The sequence below is a fragment of the Lolium perenne genome, chromosome 1, assembly GCF_019359855.2.
Source record: "Lolium perenne isolate Kyuss_39 chromosome 1, Kyuss_2.0, whole genome shotgun sequence".
Classification (NCBI taxonomy): Eukaryota; Viridiplantae; Streptophyta; class Magnoliopsida; order Poales; family Poaceae; genus Lolium; species Lolium perenne.
This window is the reverse complement of record NC_067244.2, coordinates 135,346,596-135,367,088: the sequence shown is the minus strand read 5'-3', so window position 1 is coordinate 135,367,088 and position 20,493 is coordinate 135,346,596. Positions and strand designations below refer to the sequence as shown.

The following is a 20,493-nucleotide window of genomic DNA, read 5'->3' as shown; positions in this document are numbered from 1 at the left end:
GTTTTGAGTCTTCTCTCTTATCTATGTTTCCCGAGTCTTAGGTTTTGACGTGGGTTGGACGATCTTTGCCTTATCCTAATAGGTCCGATCTTCGGAGGGTCTCGACGGAAGCACATCATCAACAGCGGAAGAACAACTTCTTGTTAGTGGTGTCGCCCGATCAGCATGGAGCAAGAACTCTTGTTAGTGGAGTCGAGAAGATCAACACGTCGCCAGAAGACCCGATAGTTCACCTCTCTCCCCCGTACCTTGAGGTGGGATCTCGGGGCGCGATCCCTTGTTAGTGGTGTCGATTGTAACGGCCCCGGGTAATACCCCATATTAGATTTGTTTGTGTTTTTATTTTATGCATCATCATGCATCATGCATCATATCATCCACAAGATTTTTAACACATAAAAATTACTTTGAATAAAATATTTTGTTTCCCCCCCTCTCATATGGTTTCCATAATAAACCATCCCCATGTCTTCTATTTTAAAACAAAACCCTAAAACCAAAACTACTAACCAAAATAAAATACCTCCAGATATTTTCCTACTTTAAAGTAAAATTGGTTTTGTTCTATTTTGTTTTTGCAATAGTATTCCAAACAGTTTTAAAATAAAACAGAAAAATAAAAAACCCCTCTCTTCCCCCGGGCCTCCCTTTTCTTCTCTGGCCCGTCCCCTTTCTCTTCTTCTGCCTGCACCACTGAGTTGGCCAGATCCACCGGCCCATACCCCTTCGTATCGGCCTCTCTCTTTTCCCCTTTCTTCCTCGATAGCGACATGAGCACGAGAGGAGCGTGCCCCTCCTTTTTCCCTGGCGGACGTCATCCTCCACCACCATAGCGCCAACCACTCCCCTCCCCTTTTAATCTCCATCCGAGGCGAGGAAAACTCTAGCCCTCTTCCCCTGGCCGCCGCCACTCTCTCCTTTCACCCCACCTTCCTTTTCGTTTCTCTGTAAGCAAACGAAGAAATGCCACCGCCACCGCCTCTCCATGGCGCCGCCGCTACCGGCCGCCCCTCGCCAAGCTGAAGCCACCAGAATATCCGCCTTGTCGTCCTCTCCATCCCCGTTCAAGGAATCGAGCCGGGGCTCACTCAATCGACGGTGAAATCGCCGATTCCGCCTCCAACTCCGGCGAGTAATCCATCAATTGCGGCCACCCTCGTCCTCCTCCGGCCAAACCGAGAACACCTCCGGCTTCCCCGTGTTCCGGCGCACCTCCGACGCCCAGTCCCTCGTCCTGGTTCAGCCCCCGTCGTCGTCGCCGTCTCCGACCTGATCTCCTGTGAGCCATGGCTGCGAGTTCTTTCTCGAACCCGTCCTCGACTGGTTCAAGTTTCGTCCAGACTCGTTTGTTCAACAACAGCATCAGCAGCACACTGGTTAATCTCTTGATCCCTGAAGCAGCAGACGCGTGTTCAATTCCCTGCATCTGCGGATTAAATACACCCTTTTTCTCTATTTTCTTGATTCAGTTCTCGCGGCCGAATATGCTTCAATAGCTGTGGAGCCTTTCTTGTATCACAACAGCAACATAGCTCGTATGGTTCGTTCCTTGTTACCCATCATTAGATCCTGTGTTCAAATGTTAGGGAGGCCAATTAATCTCCTCTTCCTAATGTTTTTGTCTTCCAGATCCGATGCTGGGCCTCGACCCGTTTCTCTTCGTCTGCAGCCATCGCCCCCGCGGCCCAGGATTTCCCATCGCCAACGCAGACCGGATCCGGCCCAGAACGTCAAAGGTTCAGCCCAGTTCGTCCCGGGCCCTTTTTTCTGTTTTCTGAAAATTGCAGGATTTGTGTAAATCTTGCAAAATTCATATTTTCCAAACCGTAACTCGGATTAAAATGTTTTCTATATGGAAATTGATCAGAAAAATGTGAAGAACATGAATATGCCATCCATGCTTGCTGTTGCCTTATGCATCATATAAATTCGTGATAGTTTGCATTATCACCTAATATGGAACATATGGAATATGTGGGATATTATATATATGTTGTCCCGATTCCATTTAACTTTGTTATAGCTCACCCCTGCCATGTTTGCTATGCTAATCCACCCTTAAATTTGTCGGTAGAAAATGCAACTCCAACCTAATTTGATTGTCGAGAGTTCCGACTCCGATTAATATGGATAAGTTGCATCGCATCATATTTGCCATGCCATGCATATTATATCATGATCATGCTGATTCTTTTGACGTAGTAGTAAGACTTGCATGCGTTATGTTTTACAGCATTTGCTTCTTCCCGGATAGGATCACGAAGTGGTGTGTGAGATACGACGAGTTCTCCGACAAGTTCTTCTGCAGCTTTTTACAAAGTAGCCCACCCTTCACCTATTTTACTTTTACATGCTCTTTTGATCTATTGCTATCCTTGTGTTGCGATTCTGTTGTGTCACGTGTCCTATCCACCTGTTACCTATATGTCCGAGATACACCTCCTCGCCCTACCTATTGTTTGTTGTTTGCCAGCTTTGCGAGTCGTAGGCGAGTTTAGGGTCTTGTTGATATCTCGAGATGTTCGGGATATCTTGTTGGGAGGGTATCACATGCTATATCAGTTGTTGGAGATACACATGCTTTACTTTATTGTTAACAACTAAAATTGTAAGCAGAGGCATCTGTGAGCCCCTTTGCGAAAGCATCGGAACTTTGACTTGCTAATGTCCCCTAGGACCCGAGTTCTTGTTATCTGTTCCGAGATTGAGCGCTCTACTCGTACGTGGGGGAGTGGGACCCCCATCACCCACTACCTTTCCTCGAGTCTGTTTATTGGGAGCCACAACCTTGGTTTTATTTGCTCATATGCACGATGCACGATTTACTTCTGTTGCCTTCGGGTGTTTATATTCTGTTCTGTACTCATATTGTGGAACGATTAGCGACAGCAGGTTGTTCACACTTAGCTTAGCCGTTGGCACAAACCTCTGGGTCCGTATCGGAGTACGGCCGAACTTCGTCATGTGTAGCTTAGTTGGGTGGCTCCCATTAAACTTTCTCTTGCATTGGGAACGGTCTTGTTGTGAGACTCCACCTGTAGTAAGTGGGGTCGAGCATGCGTATGGTTACATTTGGGCAACCCCTGCAGGGTGTACATCTTATCGATAAGCCGTGTCCGCGGTTATGGACGACTTGGAATTGTATGGCTTGATCATAGAACAACTTACACCTTATACTTGTTGTTAATAATCTGATAATAACTTGTGTAGTAATATAACATTACTACAACCAACATATAATAAAATTGTCAACCGTGGAGTGCCTTTTACATTGCCTCTTCGCTTTGTTGAAGGGGATATGTGTAATCGGCTGGGTTATGTTTGTATAGTACTTTAGTTGTTACCTTATGCGCTCTCTTATCTTCTCTGAGTAGACGGATGTTGTAGCGTGTCTCTATTGGATAGTAGCTTTGCTGCCGCTAAACTCCACATATAGCCGGGTGAAGTTTATACCGCCCACCAGCGAGCATAGCTGGTCTTGTCTCGCAAGTACGTGCCAATGGTACTTACCCTCGCCTTCCTTTCTTTTTGTCTCCTCCCCCTTTTGTCGGCAACCGATGGCCCGACTTTGACAGGTACGAGATGACGACGTTAGCAAGGTTACCCTTCCGGCTTGGCCTGGGCAGGGTTATGGACGCCACTGGTTATCTTCAGGACTCTTAGTCCAATTTGTATCTTGTCCGTACTCGGATGTATTTGATCTTCTGTATGATTTGGATCCTTGTATTGTATATTTGTATCTTGACTCGTTGGAGTCGTTGTTGTAATATATGTTTCTTGTGGGCTCTATTGTAATCCTGTTGTAATGTTACCGCTCGTGTTAATTCCTCTGGCATCACGTGTGTGATTCGTCGCGCACGTCGTGTCGGAGGGCGTCTCTGAATCGATATCATGCGGATTTCGGCGGGTTCGCTGGGATCCTCATGGTACCGGTTCCGGGGCATCACAAGTTGGTATCAGAGCTCAGGTTGACGGTACCCCACTAGTCCAGCCTGTAGGATAACCTTGCCAACGGTCGTTGAGTTTAGAGAGTTCAAACTATTTTCTAAAATTCGTTGGATAGTTCTGATTAGCTCTGATTTTCTCCTTACCTCTATTCTTTCTCATCTTATCTTTGCGAGTTTTGAGTCTTCTCTCTTATCTATGTTTCCCGAGTCTTAGGTTTTGACGTGGGTTGGACGATCTTTGCCTTATCCTAATAGGTCCGATCTTCGGAGGGTCTCGACGGAAGCACATCATCAACAGCGGAAGAACAACTTCTTGTTAGTGGTGTCGCCCGATCAGCATGGAGCAAGAACTCTTGTTAGTGGAGTCGAGAAGATCAACACGTCGCCAGAAGACCCGATAGTTCACCTCTCTCCCCCGTACCTTGAGGTGGGATCTCGGGGCGCGATCCCTTGTTAGTGGTGTCGATTGTAACGGCCCCGGGTAATACCCCATATTAGATTTGTTTGTGTTTTTATTTTATGCATCATCATGCATCATGCATCATATCATCCACAAGATTTTTAACACATAAAAATTACTTTGAATAAAATATTTTGTTTCCCCCCCTCTCATATGGTTTCCATAATAAACCATCCCCATGTCTTCTATTTTAAAACAAAACCCTAAAACCAAAACTACTAACCAAAATAAAATACCTCCAGATATTTTCCTACTTTAAAGTAAAATTGGTTTTGTTCTATTTTGTTTTTGCAATAGTATTCCAAACAGTTTTAAAATAAAACAGAAAAATAAAAAACCCCTCTCTTCCCCCGGGCCTCCCTTTTCTTCTCTGGCCCGTCCCCTTTCTCTTCTTCTGCTGCACCAGCCTGAGTTGGCCCAGTCCACCGGCCCATACCCCTTCGTATCGGCCTCTCTCTTTTCCCCTTTCTTCCTCGATAGCGACATGAGCACGAGAGGAGCGTGCCCCTCCTTTTTCCCTGGCGGACGTCATCCTCCACCACCATAGCGCCAACCACTCCCCTCCCCTTTTAATCTCCATCCGAGGCAGGAAAACTCTAGCCCTCTTCCCTCTGGCCGCCGCCACTCTCTCCTTTCACCCCCACCTTCCTTTTTCGTTTCTCTGTAAGCAAACGAAGAAATGCCACCGCCACCTCCTCTCCATGGCGCCGCCGCTACCGGCCGCCCCTCGCCAAGCTGAAGCCACCAGAATATCCGCCTTGTCGTCCTCTCCATCCCCGTTCAAGGAATCGAGCCGGGGCTCACTCAATCGACGGTGAAATCGCCGATTCCGCCTCCAACTCCGGCGAGTAATCCATCAATTGCGGCCACCCTCGTCCTCCTCCGGCCAAACCGAGAACACCTCCGGCTTCCCCGTGTTCCGGCGCACCTCCGACGCCCAGTCCCTCGTCCTGGTTCAGCCCCAGTCGTCGTCGCCGTCTCCGACCTGATCTCCTGTGAGCCATGGCTGCGAGTTCTTTCTCGAACCCGTCCTCGACTGGTTCAAGTTTCGTCCAGACTCGTTTGTTCAACAACAGCATCAGCAGCACACTGGTTAATCTCTTGATCCCTGAAGCAGCAGACGCGTGTTCAATTCCCTGCATCTGCGGATTAAATACACCCTTTTTCTCTATTTTCTTGATTCAGTTCTCGCGGCCGAATATGCTTCAATAGCTGTGGAGCCTTTCTTGTATCACAACAGCAACATAGCTCGTATGGTTCGTTCCTTGTTACCCATCATTAGATCCTGTGTTCAAATGTTAGGGAGGCCAATTAATCTCCTCTTCCTAATGTTTTTGTCTTCCAGATCCGATGCTGGGCCTCGACCCGTTTCTCTTCGTCTGCAGCCATCGCCCCCGCGGCCCAGGATTTCCCATCGCCAACGCAGACCGGATCCGGCCCAGAACGTCAAAGGTTCAGCCCAGTTCGTCCCGGGCCCTTTTTTCTGTTTTCTGAAAATTGCAGGATTTGTGTAAATCTTGCAAAATTCATATTTTCCAAACCGTAACTCGGATTAAAATGTTTTCTATATGGAAATTGATCAGAAAAATGTGAAGAACATGAATATGCCATCCATGCTTGCTGTTGCCTTATGCATCATATAAATTCGTGATAGTTTGCATTATCACCTAATATGGAACATATGGAATATGTGGGATATTATATATATGTTGTCCCGATTCCATTTAACTTTGTTATAGCTCACCCCTGCCATGTTTGCTATGCTAATCCACCCTTAAATTTGTCGGTAGAAAATGCAACTCCAACCTAATTTGATTGTCGAGAGTTCCGACTCCGATTAATATGGATAAGTTGCATCGCATCATATTTGCCATGCCATGCATATTATATCATGATCATGCTGATTCTTTTGACGTAGTAGTAAGACTTGCATGCGTTATGTTTTACAGCATTTGCTTCTTCCCGGATAGGATCACGAAGTGGTGTGTGAGATACGACGAGTTCTCCGACAAGTTCTTCTGCAGCTTTTTACAGGCGAGCCCACCCCTTCACCTATTTTACTTTTACATGCTCTTTTGATCTATTGCTATCCTTGTGTTGCGATTCTGTTGTGTCACGTGTCCTATCCACCTGTTACCTATATGTCCGAGATACACCTCCTCGCCCTACCTATTGTTTGTTGTTTGCCAGCTTTGCGAGTCGTAGGCGAGTTTAGGGTCTTGTTGATATCTCGAGATGTTCGGGATATCTTGTTGGGAGGGTATCACATGCTATATCAGTTGTTGGAGATACACATGCTTTACTTTATTGTTAACAACTAAAATTGTAAGCAGAGGCATCTGTGAGCCCCTTTGCGAAAGCATCGGAACTTTGACTTGCTAATGTCCCCTAGGACCCGAGTTCTTGTTATCTGTTCCGAGATTGAGCGCTCTACCCGTACGTGGGGGAGTGGGACCCCCATCACCCACTACCTTTCCTCGAGTCTGTTTATTGGGAGCCACAACCTTGGTTTTATTTGCTCATATGCACGATGCACGATTTACTTCTGTTGCCTTCGGGTGTTTATATTCTGTTCTGTACTCATATTGTGGAACGATTAGCGACAGCAGGTTGTTCACACTTAGCTTAGCCATTGGCACAAACCTCCGGGTCCGTATCGGAGTACGGCCGAACTTCGTCATGGGTAGCTTAGTTGGGTGGCTCCCATTAAACTTTCTCTTGCATTGGGAACGGTCTTGTTGTGAGACTCCACCTGTAGTAAGTGGGGTCGAGCATGCGTATGGTTACATTTGGGCAACCCCTGCAGGGTGTACATCTTATCGATAAGCCGTGTCCGCGGTTATGGACGACTTGGAATTGTATGGCTTGATCATAGAACAACTTACACCTTATACTTGTTGTTAATAATCTGATAATAACTTGTGTAGTAATATAACATTACTACAACCAACATATAATAAAATTGTCAACCGTGGAGTGCCTTTTACATTGCCTCTTCGCTTTGTTGAAGGGGATATGTGTAATCGGCTGGGTTATGTTTGTATAGTACTTTAGTTGTTACCTTATGCGCTCTCTTATCTTCTCTGAGTAGACGGATGTTGTAGCGTGTCTCTATTGGATAGTAGCTTTGCTGCCGCTAAACTCCACATATAGCCGGGTGAAGTTTATACCGCCCACCAGCGAGCATAGCTGGTCTTGTCTCGCAAGTACGTGCCAATGGTACTTACCCTCGCCTTCCTTTCTTTTTGTCTCCTCCCCCTTTTGTCGGCAACCGATGGCCCGACTTTGACAGGTACGAGATGACGACGTTAGCAAGGTTACCCTTCCGGCTTGGCCTGGGCAGGGTTATGGACGCCACTGGTTATCTTCAGGACTCTTAGTCCAATTTGTATCTTGTCCGTACTCGGATGTATTTGATCTTCTGTATGATTTGGATCCTTGTATTGTATATTTGTATCTTGACTCGTTGGAGTCGTTGTTGTAATATATGTTTCTTGTGGGCTCTATTGTAATCCTGTTGTAATGTTACCGCTCGTGTTAATTCCTCTGGCATCACGTGTGTGATTCGTCGCGCACGTCGTGTCGGAGGGCGTCTCTGAATCGGTATCATGCGGATTTCGGCGGGTTCGCTGGGATCCTCATGGTACCGGTTCCGGGGCGTCACATCTTCCTATGTCATGTAGTAAGCATTCAAGATAGTCTTCTATGTCATGTATCTACACCCCTAACCCTAAACTTTGTCTTATGTAGTCAAGCATGAAGAGAAGTGGTTTTGGGTTTCAAATATGGAAATTTCAAAAACCTATCAAAAGCTTCATTTTAGAGTGACTGACTAAGAAGGATCCATGCTTACCTTTTCATTTTCATATAGTAATTAAGCATTCAAGTTGATAAACAAGGTTTAGACATATCCAAACCAAACAAATCATGTATCTACCCCTAACCCTAAACTCGGTCTTATGAAGTCTAGCATGAAGAGAAGTAGTTTTGGGTTTCAAACGTTTAAGCCAAAAGCCCCATTTCAAATATTTCAAACTTATTCAAATTTGGTTCAAATTTGAAAGACATACAAGTTATAGTACACATAGTGCATACATGTTCACACATACTGCCCTAGATGCTAACCCTATAGTTTGAGGCCATTGGATGAGGTCGAAAAATTTCTTGGATTAAATGGGGTTGTTCGAACCCCGTAGTTGGATTTTTTTGAACCATGATTTGTAGAACTGGGCAAAACCCTAGTTTAACCTATTTAATTATAGATTCGTAGGTCGATTTTCTACCTTTTTATTATTACTATGCAGCACATGTGTGTTTGCCCGTCGAGTGAAACTCGGAGGAAGAGGGATCACTCGGAAGTAGAGAAGAAGGGAGAGAATTATGGTGTCTTCCCTTTTTCGGTGATGATGTTGACTGTTGTGCAGGTTTTGTCAGTGAGCAGGAGGTGCGAGCGAGCGAGCGAGCGAGTCGAGCGAGGCCGAGAATGAGAGAGTTTTTTTTTGTGAGAGGGACAACCGAAGGATCCATAAGGACCCACAGACTCCCAATACGCATCCTGATGCGTCTTCTCTTGACAAAGAAAATGGCTGGGAGTTTGCATACATATTGCACGTGACTTGTGCTCACTGAAGTGTGGGACCTCACGCATGGGCACCACACGTAAGTGACAGACCTGTTGGTGTAAAAACTCGGTTGATTATTATAGTGCATTAGAACAAAGTTTCCTATGGATTCAAGGGTAGGAAATCCAAGTTAACTTATTTACATGACATTATTTTTTCCATGAAGCAAAGTTAACACACCTATCAATTGGTACATTTTGGAGTGACTAAGAAGGATCCAGGCTTACTTATTCGTTTTCACGTGTAAAACTTGTCTAAATCTTGGTCAAACCAAATTGGCAGAAAATTAAAAAAAACTGAAAAATGAAAAACCAAAGCACATAGTCTTATATGTCATATAGTAAGCATTAAAGTTGATAAACAAGGTCTAGACATATTCAAACCATACAAATCATGTATCTACCCCCTAACCCCTAAACTATGTCTTATGAAGTCACGCATGAAGAGAAGTGGTTTTGGGTTTCAAACATGGAATTTTCAAAAACCTCCCAAAAACTTCATTTTATAGTGACTAAGAAGGATACATGCTTCCCTTTTCATTTTCATGTTTTAAACTTGTTTAAATCTTGGTCAAACCTAGGATTCGACCAAGATTCAAATGGGCACAAAAAAAAAGAAAAACAAAAGCACATAGTCTTCTTATATATGTCATATCGTAAGCATTCAAGTTGATAAACAAGGTCTAGATATATTCAAACCAGACAAATCATGTATCTACCCCCTTGTCGATCTTATGAAGTCTAGCATGAAGAAAAGTTGTTTTGGGTTTCAAACATGGAAATTTCAAGAACATCCCAAAAGCTTCATTTTAGAGCGACTAAGAAGGATCCAGGCTTACCTTTCCATTTTCATGTTTTAAACTTGTTTAAATCTTGGTGAAATCTAGGATTTGACCAAGATTCAAATGGACCAAGATTCAAATGGGCATAAAATAAAAAAATAGAAAAATGAAAAACCAAAGCGCACATAGTCTTCTTATGTCATATAGTAAGCATTAAAGTTGGTAAACAAGGTCTAGACATATTCAAACCAGACAAATCATGTATCTACCCCCTAACCCCTCAACTCTGTCTTATAAAGTCAAGCATGAAGATAAGTGGTTTTGGGTTTCAAACATGGAAATTTCAAAAACCTCCCAAAAACTTCATTTTAGGGTGACTAAGAAGGATACAGGCTTCCCTTTTCATTTTCATGTTCTATACTTGTTTAAATCTTGGTCAAACCTATGATTTGACCAAGATTCAAATGTGCATCAAAATTCAAAAAAAAATCAGAAAAATGAAAAACCAAAGCACATAGTTTTCTTATGTCATATAGTAAGCATTAAAGTTGATAAACAAGGTCTATACATATTCAAACAAGAAAAATCATGTATCTACCCCCTAACCCTAAACTTTGTCTTACGTAGTCAAGCATGAAGAGAAGTGGTTTTGTGTTTCAAATATGGAAATTTCAAAAACCTATCAAAAGCTTCATTTTAGAGTGACTGGCTAAGAAGGATCCATGCTTACCTTTTCATTTTCATATTTTAAACTTGTTTAAATCATTGTCAAGCCTAGGATTTGACCAAGATTTAAATGGGCATAAAATTAAAAAAATCGGAAAAATGAAAAACAAAAGCACATAGTCTTCTTATGTCACATATATATATATATAGTAAGCATTCAAAAGTTGATAAACAAGGTCTAGACATATTCAATCATGTATCTACCCCTAACCCTAAACTATATCTTATGAAGTCAAACATTAAGAGAAGTGTTTTTTGGTTTCAAACATGGAAATTTCAAAAACCTCCCAAAAGCTTCATTTTAGAGTGACTAAGAAGGATCCATGCTTACCTTTACATTTTCATGTTTTAAACTTGTTTAAATCTTGGTCAAACCTAGGATTTGACCAATATTCAAATGGGCATAAAATAAAAAAACAAAGCACATAGTCTTCTTATGTCATACAGTAAGCATTCAAGTTCATAAACAAGGTCTAGACATATTCAAACCAGGCAAATCATGTACCCCCTAACCCTAAACACTCTGTCTTAATTATATATGAAGTCAAGCATGAAGCAGAGAAGTGTGGTTTTGGGTTTCAAACATGGAAATTTCAAAAACCTCCCAAAAGCTTCATTTTAATTAGACTGACTGGTTAATTAAGAAGGATCCAGGATTAATTACCTTTTCATTGTCATGTTTTAAACTTGTTTAAATCTTGCTCAAACCTAGGATTTGACCAAAATTCAAATGGGCATAAAAATTCAGAAAAAATCGAAAGAATGAAAAACCAAAGCACATAGCCTTCTTATGTCATATAGTAAGCATTCAAATTGATAAACATGGTCTAGACATATTCAAACCAGAAAAATCATGTATCTACCCCTAACCCTAAACTCTGTCTTATGAAGTCAAGCATGAACAGAAGTGGTTTTGGGTTTCAAACATGGTAAATTCAAGAACCTCCCAAAAGCTTCATTTTAGAGTGACTAAGAGAAGGATCCAGACTTAATTACCTTTTTCATTTTCACATGTTAAACTTGTTTAAATCTTGCTCAAACCTAGGATTTTACCAAGATTCAAATGGGCATAAAAATCAAAAAAATGAAATAACAATGCACATAGTCCTCTTATATATGTCATATAGTAAGCATTCAACAAGTTGATAAACAAGGTCTAGACACATATTCAAACCAGACAAATCATGTATCTACCCCCTATCGACCCTAAACTTCGTCTTATATGAAGTCAAGCATGAAGAGAAGTGTGGTTTTTTGGTTTCAAACATGGAAATTTCAAAAACCTCCGAAAAGCACATAGTCTTCCTATGTCATATAGTAAGCTTTCAAGATAGTCTTCCTATATCACGTAGTAAGCATTCAAGATAGTCTTCCTATGTCATGTATCTACACCCCCTAACCCTAAACTTTGTCTTATGTAGTCAAGCATGAAGAGAAGTGGTTTTGGGTTTCAAATATGGAAATTTCAAAAACCTATCAAAAGCTTCATTTTAGAGTGACTGGCTAAGAAGGATCCATGCTTACCTTTTCATTTTCATATTTTAAACTTGTTTAAATCATTGTCAAGCCTAGGATTTGACCAAGATTTAAATGGGCATAAAATTAAAAAAAATCGGAAAAGTGAAAAACAAAAGCACAGAGTCTTCTTATGTCACATATATATATATAGTAAGCATTCAAAAGTTGATAAACAAGGTCTAGACATATTCAATCATGTATCTACCCCTAACCCTAAACTATGTCTTATGAAGTCAAGCATGAAGAGAAGTGTTTTTTGGTTTCAAACATGGAAATTTCAAAAACCTCCCAAAAGCTTCATTTTAGAGTGACTAAGAAGGATCCATGCTTACCTTTTCATTTTCATGTTTTAAACTTGTTTAAATCATTGTCAAGCCTAGGATTTGACAAAGATTTAAATGGGCATAAAAATAAAAAAATCAGAAAAATGAAAAACAAAAGCACATAGTCTTCTTATGTCACATATATATATAGTAAGCATTCAAAAGTTGATAAACAAAGTATAGACATATTCCAATAAGACAAATCATGTATCTACCCCTAACCCTAAACTCTGTCTTATGAAGTCAAGCATGAAGAGAAGTGGTTTTTGGTTTCAAACATGCATGGAAATTTCAAAAACCTCCCAAAATCTTCATTTTAGAGTGACTAAGAAGGATCCAGGCTTACCTTTTCATTTTCATGTTTTAAACTTGTTTAAATATTGGTCAAACCTAGTATTTGACCAATATTCAAATAGGCATAAAATAAATAAAATAAAAATCCAAAGCACATAGTCTTCTTATGACATATAGTAAACATTCAAGTTCATAAACAAGCTCTAGACATATTCAAACCAGTCAAATCATGTACACCCTAACCCTAAACTTTGTCTTAATTATATATGAAGTCAAGCATGAAGCAGAGAAGTGTGGTTTTGGGTTTCAAACATGGAAATTTCAAAAACCTCCCAAAAGCTTCATTTTAATTAGACTGACTGGTTAATTAAGAAGGATTTAGGATTAATTACCTTTTCATTGTCATGTTTAAACTTGTTTAAATCTTGGTCGAACCTAGGATTTGACCAAGATTCAAATGGGCATAAAAAATTAGAAAAAATCAAAAGAATGAAAAACCAAAGCACATAGCCTTCTTATGTCATATAGTAAGTATTCAAATTGATAAACATGGTCTAGGCATATTCAAACCAGAAAAATCATGTATCTACCCCTAACCCTAAACCCTGTTTTATGAAGTCAAGCATGAACAGAAGTGGTTTTTGGTTTCAAACATGGTAAATTCAAGAACCTCCCAAAAGCTTCATTTTAGGGTTTCTAAGAGAAGGATCCAGACTTACCTTTTCATTTTCACATGTTAAACTTGTTTAAATCTTGCTCAAACCTAGGATTTACCAAGATTCAAATGGGCATAGAAATCAAAAAATGAAATACCAATGCACATAGTCCTCTTATGTCATATAGTAAGCATTCAAGTTGATAAACAAGGTCTAGACATATTCAAACCAAACAAATCATGTATCTACCCCTTATCGACCCTAAAATTCGTCTTATGAAGTCAAGCATGAAGAGAAGTGGTTTTGGGTTTCAAACATGGAAATTTCAAAAACCTCCCAAAAGCTTCATTTTAGAGCGACAAAACGATCGTTGCTTATCTTTTCATTTTCATGTTTTAAACTTATTTAAATCTTGGTCAAACCTAGGATTTGACCAAGATTCAAATGGGCATAAAAATTCAGACAAAAAATCGAAAGAATGAAAAACCAAAGCACATAGCCTTCTTAATTATGTCATATAGTAAACATTCAAGTTGATAAACAAGGTCTAGACATATTCAAACCAGAAAAATCATGTATCTGTTGGAGATATGCCCAAGAGGCAATAATAAAATGGTTATTATAGTATATCTTTGTGTTTATGATAATGTTTGCATACCATGCTATAATTGTATTAACCGAAACATTGATACATGTGTGTTATGTAAACAACAAGGAGTCCCTAGTAAGCCTCTTGTATAACTAGCTTGTTGATTAATGGATGATCATGGTTTCGTGATCATGAACATTGGATGTTATTAATAACAAGGTTATGTCATTAGGTGAATGATATAATGGACACACACCCAAATAAGCATAGCATAAGATCAAGTCATTAAGTTCAATTTGCTATAAGCTTTCGATACATAGTTGCCTAAGTCCTTCGACCATGAGATCATGTAAATCACTTACACCGGAAGGGTACTTTGATTACATCAAACGCCATTGCGTAAATGGGTGGTTATAAAGATGGGATTAAGTATTTGGAAAGTGTGAGTTGAGGCATATGGATCAATAGTGGGATTTGTCCATCCTGATGACGGATAGATATACTCTGGGCCCTCTCGGTGGAATGTCATCTGATTAGCTTGCAAGCACATGATTGGATCATAAGAGATGACATACCACAGTACGAGTAAAGAGTACTTGCCGGCAACGAGGTTGAACAAGGTATGGAGATACCGATGATCGAACCTCGGACAAGTAAAATATCGCGTGACAAAGGGAATCGGCATCGTATGTAAATGGTTCAATCGATCACTAAGTCATCGTTGAATATGTGGGAGCCATTATGGATCTCCAGATCCCGCTATTGGTTATTGGCTCGGAGAGGAGTCTCGACCATGTCTGCATAGTTCGCGAACCGTAGGGTGACGCGCTTAAGGTTCGATGTCGCATAAGTAGATTCGGAATATGAGATGGAGACCGAAGTTTGTTCGGAGTCTCGGATGGGATCCGGGGCATCACGAGGAGGTCCGGAATGGTCCGGAGAATAAGATTCATATAAGGGAAGTTGATTTCTAGGTTTCGGAAAAGTTCGGGATTTTTCCGGCGGAAGACCGGGAAGGTTCTAGAAGGTTCCGGGGGTCCCACCAGTGGGCACACGACCCTAGGAGGCCTAGCATGGGCTGAGGGGATGCTCCCTAGCCTAATGGGCCAGGGGCACATGCCCCCCAAGGCCCAGCCGGCCAACCCCTAGGGTTTCCCCAAAAACCCTAGGGGGGATCAACTTGGGGGGGAAGTTTTCCCCCTTCCCCCTTTTGGGCCGCCGGCCATGAGCTTGGAGGAGGGGCCAAGGCACCCCTGGCCGCACCCCCCTCTATATAAAGAGGGGAGGGGGCAGGGGGCGCAGCCCTCCATGATCCCGTGTGCTCTGGCCGCCTCTCTCTCCCACCGATAAACTACTCCGGCTTAGGCGAAGCCCTGCAGCTTTCCTCCTCCACCACCACCACCACGCCGTCGTGCTGCTGGGATTCCGAGGAGATCTACCACACCTCCGCTGCCCGCTGGAACGGGGAGAGGAAGGGCTTCATCGACACCGTACGCACGACCGAGTATGGAAGTGCTGCCGGATTGCAGCACTGGGGATGATCGTCTACACCAACAACGAGATCTAATCTCGTAGGCTTTGGAAATCTTCGAGGGTTAGTCTCATATCAATCTCGTTGCTTCGATCTTGTAGATTAGATCTTGGGTGTTCCATAGATTAGATCTTGGATTTATTCGTCTTGCGGTAGGAAATTTTTTTGTTTTCTATGCTACGAACCCCATCAGTGGTATCAGAGCCATGTCTATGCATAGATCTGTTGCACGAGTAGAACACAATGGTTTTGTGGGCGGTGATGCTCTTGTTGCTTTAGTTTGTGTACTTTGCTTCTTGCGGCATGGTGGGATGAAGCGGCCCGGGCTAACTTTACATGACCGCGTCTCATGAGACTTGCTCCACGCTTGACATGCAACTTGTATTGCATAAGTGGCTTTGCGGGTGTCTGTCTCTCCCACCATAGTGAAGATTGCAATTTGCACTTTCTATTGTCAACACTAGTATCACCGTTGTGGTTCATGTTCGTAGGTAGATTGGATCTTACTCGAAAACCCTAAACCACGTAAAATATGCAAACCAAATTAGAGGCGTCTAACTTGTTTTTGCAGGGTTTGGTGATGTGATATGGCCATGATGTGATGATGATTATATTTGATGTATGAGATGTTCATTATTGTATTATGGCAACCGGCAGGAGCCTAATGGTTGTCTTTAAATTTGTTAAGACCTGCGTGTCTATTCATCATGTAATAGCTTTATTTCAAGTAGTTGTTATAGTAGCTATAAGTGATGGACAACCATGAAGCGGTGCCATGGACCTTGGTGCAATGCTGGTGATGATGGAGATCATGCTCGTGTGCTTTGGAGATGGAGATCAAAAGCACAAGAAGAAAGGCCATATCATATCACATATTATGAATTGCATGTGATGTTAATCCTTTATGCATCTTATCTTGCTTAGATCACGACGGTAGCATTATAAGATGATCCCTCACATTAATATCAAGATAATAAAGTGTTCTCCCCTCGTATGCACCGTTGCTACAGTTCGTCGTTTCGAAGCATCTCGTGATGATCGGATGTGATAGACTCTACGTTCACATACAACGGGTGTAAGCCATGATTGCACACGCGGAATACTTGGGTTTGCTTGGCGAGCCTAGCATGTACAGACATGGCCTCGGGACACAGGAAACCGAAAGGTTGAACACGAGTCATATGGATGATATGATCAACATGTTGATGTTCACCATTGAAGCTACATCATCTCACGTGATGATCAGTTTTGGTGTAGTGGATTTGGATCGTGTACCACTTAACAACCATGAGGGATGTTGTATTAAGTGGGAGTTCATTAGTAATTAGATTAAAATATGAACTAATTATCATGAACATAGTCTGAATAGTATTTTGAATTAAAGTTTGTAGAATTGGCATCCGTTTTCTACCATGCGCTAGTCTTGTAATTGAGATAGAAATACTGTTAAGTCTGACAAGTAACTTTACGGACTGGTACCGTATTGTTAAAGAATCAAGATATGATTAAGTCCTAATGCAAACTTTTAGTAAACCTCACATTGATGATTCAAAGAGCAATGGTTTCAATTAGTACAAAATCATCTTGTCTCCGTGAAACTTGAAGTTCAAATCCGTTTGAAAAGTAAGGAGCTGAAAATTTTGTTTTCAGAAATAAGCGAGGTATGAGATATATGTGATATCTAAGACCTTATTGCAAGATGATAGAATATAATCTAGTGAGACTACATAAACTCATAAGTTTTATGGGAATGTACGAAGGTTGAAGACGCCAGGCGTCCCAATCCTCCAACTAAGTTGGGCACTAACGATATTCGCATATCCATGAAGTGATCGTTCTCAGTATGCAACGTTGCTAAGACTCGTCGTTTCGAAGCATCACGTGATGATCGGGTGTGATAGATTCTACGTGTGCATACAACGGGTGCAAGCCAGATTTGCACATGCGAATACCGAGGTTAAAGTTTACGAGCCTAGCATGTACAGACATGGTCTCGGAAAGTCGTCATGATATGATGGATAAAATTATGAGTGAAATTGTTCATCATATTGCAAAATTACTAATAGTGAAATCTGGAACACTTGTCATATGATGATCAACTTTAAAGTAAGAATCTCAAGGTTATTGGTATTTGACCAATGTACCTAGAAGTTATTGAAGGTGAAGTGTTTTCTGAGAATGAGGAAAGCTAAAAGAGAAACTACAAAAGATATTTTGGCAGAAAGAAAGAAAAGACTAGAAAGTCTAGCTCATGTGTATATAGATGATATACATGTTATGGATGTATTCCTTGTTTGGTCACATAATAAAATTCTTGGGTATTTGTACCAGATTGGTTGGTATGAGATGTCATACAATACAACGCAATACAAGAATACGATGGCCTAAGTGACTGATAAGGAATATGGTAATAATGCACGTCTGGAACATAATAAAGTGTTATTATGTTTGTCGTTGGCATTCTACCTAGCCCTTAAAATTTATAATAAAGAACTTAATAAATTGTTATTTTGCTCTGGTCAAATGAAGACAATGAGTTGTTCAAATTATGACATTGCTCCATGTACGATGGATAAGTTATTATAAATCTTAATGGTGAAATATACATACATAACACTGACGCTAAAATGCCATAAGGCAAATGATTTGAATTCCACTCATTAGTGGAACCGCCATTTAGGTCATGTTAGAAAGGAACGCATGAAGGAACTCCATTTGAATGGAAATTTTGGAGTCATATGATTTTTGAATCATTTGGCGCTTGCAAATCTCTTCTAAAAGGAAATGACTTAAATACCGTTCATAGGCCAAGAGTTGAACGGGCAACTAACTTAGTGTAAACATACATGATGATATATGTGGTTCACTGGGCATAGTTGTGTGCGAGAGATTCTTGTACTTCATGAAAACTTCCAACAATGAATTGAGTATATATATGTGGATATATTCGATAAGGAAGAGGTTTGAAACATTTGAATGGATTCAAATAAATTTCAGCATGAAGTGGAAATCATCGTAATAGAAAAGTCAAATATCTATGATTGGATCATAGTGGAAATATTTGAATTACGAGTTTTAGCGAACATCTAAGAGAGTTATGAAGTTGTTCTACAACTCACGTTTCTTGGAGTATCATAGTGATGATAAAGTGTCCGAGAGACGTATCCAAACCTTGTTGGATCAATGATGAGATAAAATGAAGCCATTATATTTTTGTGGATTATGCTTTAGAGACTACCGCTTTTACACTGAATAGAGCATCATCATGATCCGTTGAAATGACACCATACAAGTTATGGCATGGGTATAAACCCTAATAGTCCTTTCTTAAAATTTTGGTATAAGTAAATGAGTTTACAACCAAAACCGGATGAATATCTTTGTTGGTTATCCCAAGAGAATGGATTGGGAATTCTTCCCACTATGAAGTAAAAGACAAAAGTGTTTGTTAATGTTACTTGCTTATTTCCAAGAAATTGTTTTCTAGCGAAGTATTTGAGTGGGAGGACAATAGAACTTGATAAGGTTTATGAACCTGAGCATAATGATCAGAGTAGCGCAGCATCGGAAATGGTTCCGGAAGCAGCTACGACAATCATGGCTCCCATGACTACAAAGTGTTTTAGCCATGGAGATCGAAGTACATATTGAACCTTGTAGGTATGGTTTACTTTGTGATCAAATAAATGATTTGTGGACAAAGGATTGATTTTGAACAATGATAAACCAACTGCAAACAAAGAAGTTGTCGGGGGGAAGACCCCGGATAGGGCAATGGACGCGGAGCAGCCGGCTGGCCACTGGCCGGCTCGCGGCAAGGCCGGCTGAGGAGAAGCCGGCTGGCGCCGTGGCCGGCTGGTCCGGAAGCCGGCTGGCTCTAGGTCCTAGTCGGCCTGGCTGCGGCCACCAATGCTGTAGCTGGGCCGGCTTCTACAAGCCATATCCGACTGGGGTTTGTACCTCAGACCGACTCGAGGCTGGCGAGTCTTGCACTGGAAGGAACCGGGTTGGTGATCCGGGTTCCCAAAGTCCACGCTGACTCCATCTTCCGTAATGCGCGGGGCACTGTGGAGCAATAGTGCCACGCGCAGGCCGTCAGAAGCTTACGACGATCCGTACCGGCCACAGTGGCTGACGGCGACAGGGACACCTCCTCCATACCGCTGACCGTGGCAGCCGGATGGGACAGGCCATGACGCTCAACCACTCCTGACGTCACCGCCTCGGGAAGGAGCGGGAGCCGAAGCCGGCCAAGCCGGCCAGTAGACTATAGGGTCTTATGTGTAAAAGTGCCGGTGCCTATATAAGCCGCACTACCCCTCTAGTGCGGGGACGATCGATCATTTATTGCTTTCACCTACCTACAGAGCTGCCCTGTGAGAGAGACCATCGTCTCCCTTAGCCTCTCAGGGCCAGCCGGACACAGCTCTAGGAGCACCACTGTACTGTGTGATCATCATATACACTCATAGCAGGAGTAGAGGTTTTGCCTCCACCGGAGGGCCTCGAACCTGGGTACGTCGCCGTGTCGCTCGTGCCCATACCCGCTTCCGGATACCGCCGTGAGATCCCTCAGGAACCACTTCGATTAGCCACCCTATGGCATATGCCGTGACGATACCACGACATTTGGCGCCCACCGTGGGGCCTTCAGCATCCTCGGCCGGTGTCTTCATCCGGACGGGCCTCACCACCACCACCGGCGAGCGAGTCGCTTCAGGCTTGATCTGGAGATTCGGTTCCCTCGACTGCGTCAGCGACAACGCTGGCTGCTTCGCTGACCGGCCCTTCCCAGCCGACGGCAGCGTCATCTCCTTCGGCGGCTTCGACGTTTACGTCGCCACCGTCGCACCGCCGCGCTACCCGCGGCAGGTGCTGCGCTGCGCTAGCCCTCCTCCGCGAGCCGGCAGCAGCGCTCCCGCCAGCCCCGCCGTCGTGCAAGTCATGATGGCTGGCGAGGAGCTCCCCGAGAAGAACCCGCGCACCCGCGGCCCCGGCTTGGAGCGCAACATCGACCCCAACGCCTCCGGCTCGGGCCCGAAAGCG

At 42.6% G+C, this 20,493-nt stretch overlaps 2 long non-coding RNA genes across 5 annotated transcripts; both read left to right on the top strand.

Moving 5' to 3' along the window:
• Window positions 1–1,005: 1,005 nt before the first annotated feature.
• Window positions 1,006–2,317, top strand: LOC139830491 (uncharacterized). 2 transcript variants are annotated; one of them, XR_011742660.1, is made up of 3 exons: window positions 1,006–1,540; window positions 1,630–1,736; window positions 2,234–2,317. It is a non-coding gene; the product is annotated as an uncharacterized lncRNA (long non-coding RNA). The 2 variants fall into 2 exon arrangements; XR_011742671.1 differs by lacking the exon at window positions 2,234–2,317 and having other exon boundaries at window positions 1,006–1,376; window positions 1,470–1,540; window positions 1,630–2,210.
• Window positions 2,318–4,178: 1,861 nt separating this feature from the next.
• On the top strand, window positions 4,179–7,919 carry LOC139830490 (uncharacterized). 3 transcript variants are annotated; one of them, XR_011742644.1, is made up of 4 exons: window positions 4,179–5,499; window positions 5,593–5,663; window positions 5,753–5,859; window positions 6,357–7,919. It is a non-coding gene; the product is annotated as an uncharacterized lncRNA (long non-coding RNA). The 3 variants fall into 3 exon arrangements; XR_011742646.1 differs by having other exon boundaries at window positions 4,185–5,663; window positions 6,357–6,441; window positions 7,700–7,919; XR_011742643.1 differs by having other exon boundaries at window positions 4,183–5,663.
• Window positions 7,920–20,493: the final 12,574 nt, after the last annotated feature.